The sequence below is a fragment of the Prunus mume genome, linkage group LG4 (genome assembly GCF_029339155.1).
Source record: "Prunus mume cultivar Tortuosa linkage group LG4, ASM2933915v1, whole genome shotgun sequence".
In the NCBI taxonomy this organism is placed as follows: domain Eukaryota; kingdom Viridiplantae; phylum Streptophyta; class Magnoliopsida; order Rosales; family Rosaceae; genus Prunus; species Prunus mume.
Window position 1 is genome coordinate 2,391,235 of NC_142701.1, and position 4,791 is coordinate 2,396,025.

Below are 4,791 nucleotides of genomic sequence, written 5' to 3' on the forward strand. Positions count from 1 at the left end.
TAATGCACTGAAGCAAGAAATCAAATGTGCAATATCAAGGAAAGATTATCCTTTATAAAATATAAAATGAGAGGGGCAACAGACAGGTTAAGAGGCCAGCGATCTTAGTTTACTTCTTTGTTGATAAGAACTGATATTTGTTTATTCTCACCAAAGCACATCTAGCTTTGGAGTTTTGTATAGGAAGAACTTTTGATTCATCTAACTTTCACTGTTGTGCTTCCAACCAATGCAAGAAAGCAGATGACAAAAACTTTCAGCTTCATTCATTACAGGTGACAACTGTAGATCCGAGTACGCACATAAAAAATGTATCTAGCAATTGGTAAAATAGAATAGTTCAACAACCTTTCATTCCCTGACTTACCATAATTCACAGAGCCAGCACCATATTCCTAATCCTGAAGTTGCTAGGATTAGAGGAGACAATGAAACTTTCCAGTAGTTACATCCCCGACGTTTGTGGATGTGTAGGAAGATAGGGTTGAGGATTATAACCCTCTTTTCTCAGTTCAAGAAGAAGACTCTTGAGCATTGAATATATCTGAGCAGACTGTGGGTGACTTCCATCTGCGGCAACAAACATATGAGTGTTGTTGTTAACCTCAATCCAACTGTACCCAGGAACCTTCTGAACTCCTCTTTCCTTCATCAAACTTCTAACCTTAAGCACACTCCCCCATTTTCCAGCATCAGCATGTATATTTGAGAGTAGTATATAATACCCAGAATTTTGTGGTTCTACGTCAAAGAGATGTCTTGATGCCTCTTCAGCAAGCTCAACATTGCCATGGACCCGACAAGCTCCAAGCAATGTTCCCCAGACAACAGAATCTGGGGAGAATGGCATGCTCTTTATTGTTTCAAATGCTTCACTTAAACGTCCAGCACGCCCAAATAGATCTACCATGCAAGCATAATGCTCCAACCTAGCTGGGATCCCATATTCCTCAATCATGCAACGGAAGTAGAAAATTCCATCATCAACTTGGCCTGCATGGCCACAAGCAGATAATATACCAAGAAAGGTGACATGATCAGGCAGGATCCCATTACCCAACATTTCACGAAACAGGACAACAGAGTCCTGAAGGCAACCGTGACTCCCATAAGCAGAAATAATGCTGTTCCAGGAAACTTCATTCTTCTCTTCCATCATGTCAAACACACGGCGAGCAAGAACTAAGTTTCCACATTTGGCATACATGTCTATCAGTGCACTCTCAGCAAACAGATCAGACCTAAATGCACTTCTAATCATGAAACCATGAATCTCTTTCCCATAATGAAGTGCCGGTAAGTTTGCACAAGCAGAAAGAGCAGCTGAAATGCTTACACAGTCATACTTGGCACCTGCCATCCCCATTTGACGAAATATATCAATGGCCTCTTCTGGCTTGCCATTCTGGGAATAGCTTGTTATCATTGAGTTCCAACAAATGGTGTCCCTTTCAAACATTCTTTCAAAAACTTGATGAGCAAGATCCAATCTTCCAGATTTTGCATACATGTCTGTAAGCGCACTTCCCAGATGGAGCCTTCCGTCAAGCCCATGCTTGAGGATGTTTCCATGCAATTCCTTTCCCAATTTCAGAGCAACCAAACCAGCACAAGCTGGTAAAACACTTGCCAAGGTTAGAGAATTCGGTCGCATTTTCTCTTTAAGTAACCATCTAAAAATTTCCAATGCATCATTATTCATCCCATTGAGAACGAGCCCTGAAATCATAGCAGTGCACATGACAACATCAGTTCTGGTGCTTTGGTTGAAAATTTTGCGTGCCATATCCACATTCCTGCACTTGAAGTATACATCAATCAGTGCACTTTTCAAGAACACATCCAAAGGCACACAGTGTCTTACAATGTAACCGTGAATTTCCTTACCTTGCTTGAGGCTAGCCAGTTCAGCAACCGATGGTAGAAAACTTGCAAATGTGATTGAGTCCGGTTTGACACTAGAAGAAATCATCGCTTGAAACAAGCGTGAAGCCTCAACCATAAACCCATTTTGTATATACCCAGATATCATTCCGTTCCATGTCACTAAATCAGTTCGTGGCATCATATCAAACAATTTGCGGGCCTCAGACAAGCTCTGGCATTTTGAATACATTGCTAACAATGTATTAGCCACTGGAGAATCCAACTCCAACCCACAAGCAACAATTAGCCCATGAAGCTGAGTACCAAAACCAATCATAGCTTCTGAGGCACAAACAGACAAAATGCAAGCGAACGTCACTGCATTGGGCTTAATTTCACTATTTCTCATTTCCATGAACATTCCAACAGCATTCTTCGATTCTCCATTTTTAACATAACCATGAAGCATGACATTCCATAAAACACAATCTTTGTGAGGCATTTCAACAAACAAGCACCACGCATCATGGATACAACCATTGTCCACATACAATTGAATCAAAGAACTACCCACAAATATATCCACTCCAAAACCCATAAACTGGATGGTATCATAGATTGCTTTACCCAATCTTATATTATTCACACCACCACAAGCTTTAATTACACTTGGAAAAGTATACTTGTCAGGTGAAATTCCAGAACCCAACATCTTAAAGTAAAACAGCAAGGCAAACTCAAAGTAACCCATCATAGTAAACCCTCTAATCATCCAGTTCCAAGGCAAAGTATATTGCAAATCAAGCTGATAAAAGATGTTCTTAGCATCCACAATGCTCCCACAGAGAAAATACATACCCAAAATCTTTGTACCGACAAGGCTGTTTTTTACAAGTCCACTGCAAATAGCATGTGCATGAACTTGTCTACCTTGTTGGATAAGAGAATGATCACTACAAGCTTGCAAGATTGAAGCAATTTGGCTTGCCACTGCCCCTTCCAGATTAAGGAAGTATTTGCAGTCTGTATGTACGGACTTGGATCTTTGTGATGTAATGGGTATGAAATGTTTATAGATTGGACATATGACTTTCTTGTACATCTCTTTTGTTTTGTAAGAATTGTCTTTGTTTAGAAAGGCCTGGACATATCTTTTTCTCTTTTTGGTTTTCTGTCTATTGGTATATAGGGTTACTTGAAAACTAAGTGGTTGTCAACAAATTCTGAAGAAAGATAGAGAATAGAGAGTCCTCCTTTATCAGATTACTTTGATGTGTCCTCCCAGCTGCCTGTGCAGACGCTACAGCACCAATAAGTCAACTTAGGATTGTTGCTAGTGCCTATAAAGTGTTAGTAGAAACATGTAAAAATTTGCATAATCCTGAGATAATATTCTCTTATCACTATCTGTTACCTATTCAAGTAATAACACTTTTCGAGAAGCCCCTCCAAAAACCATAAAAAGTGGTTCACAAACCTAAGAAGATGTTTATTTTAACCTTACAAATAATGTATAAAGAGGTTCTCATTATTTCAAAACGCAGATTTCCAAAAACACTTCCAGAAAAAACCAAAAATAGTTTTTCATATCGTCCATGTAAAATAGAAATTCTTATTTTTAGCTTAGAAAAACACCATGATTTCTGAAGACAATGTTTTGAATTAGTTTGGAAGTTTTAATATCCACCAGATATTCAAGTTACGAGAAATTTGCACATTACTTTTGCTGTTCAAGCAACTATCTCAACCAACCTTGCAGAAGAATTTGGTTCAACTCTAAGAAGGGGGTATGCGTGCATAACAGATTCCAAGATAGTGCTTCTCAGAGCATCAAACTGTCCATATAAAGTTTACTCACAGAAAAACAATATTGCCAACCCCAAACAGGCTAGAAAAAAGTGTGCAGGTATGTTTTTGGAAATCCTGCCTTAGTTGACTCCATATGTCCATGTACAAATACAGAAGCAAGTACATAAAAAGTAAGAAATGTTATTTATTAATTCCTTATTTAAAACATAAATTAAATCCCCCAAATTTAAACCTATGTTCCAACTCTTAAATTAAACGCTTATATAAACTCTAATCAAATCCTAAATTTGAAATAAATCAGAAACTAAAAGAAGGGAAGAAGAAATACCTGGGTCAGCTGGGGTGAGTGAGCTGTGATTCTTAGAGGAAGAAGATTGTTCCAACAACTCCAGAGAATATTTGGAAATGAACCCTCAAGCCTGTAAGAAACAGGGTTAAAAACAAAACTTGAAAATTGATTGGGGCTGGAGAAAATATTTCAACTTTCACGTGTGATACTGGGGAGGGTTAGAAGAAAATAGAGCAAGAAATTTGATTAAAGAAGTTCAAAAGACAGAAACGAAAATGGCCAACTCAATGAATTGGCTTCAAGGTTGTTCTTAAGTAAATTCATCTAAAACCCCTTCAACAAAATAATCCCTAAAACCTTGTTCAAAAACAAAAATTTATCCCTAAAACCCATCAATCAATTGAACAAAATTATAAAATAACCAATTTCTACTTTTTTTTGTCTGATTTTTCAGTAAAATTTCTGCAAATTGTATAAACTCATTCAACAAAAGAAAAACCCAGACTTTTGTAATGCCCAATAAGCATACAGCACTCATTCAATAAAATAAACAAAAAAAGTTAACAAATCCATACCTGATGCTGAGGAGTGAAGTTTGAACTTTTGTTAAAGGAGATAGAGATACAAGGGGAGTTTGAGGTTGGATTGATTTTGGTGTAAAGGAGGAGAGAAATCCGTCTTTGCGGAAAAATGGCGGGATGGGAAAACGATGAAGTGAAAGAGTCGAAGCTTTCAAGCTTTCAAAACGCGGCGTTTGCTTAAAATTAGAAGAAGAAACCGATACACTGAGTGCTTCTCTCATGCTCCCCTGAATTAGTCAAAAAAGA

The 4,791-nt window shown here is 37.9% G+C and overlaps 1 pseudogene across 3 annotated transcripts; it reads right to left on the reverse strand.

Annotated features, from left to right (window-relative positions):
• Positions 1-244: 244 nt before the first annotated feature.
• Positions 245-4,791, reverse strand: LOC103344081 (pentatricopeptide repeat-containing protein At4g21300 pseudogene; annotated as a pseudogene). 3 transcript variants are annotated; one of them, XR_016126394.1, is made up of 3 exons: positions 4,540-4,791; positions 4,004-4,094; positions 245-3,155 (listed from the first exon to the last, which is right to left on the reverse strand). The product of XR_016126394.1 is annotated as a pentatricopeptide repeat-containing protein At4g21300 pseudogene, transcript variant X3 (transcript). The 3 variants fall into 3 exon arrangements; XR_016126392.1 differs by having other exon boundaries at positions 245-3,166; XR_016126393.1 differs by having other exon boundaries at positions 245-3,206.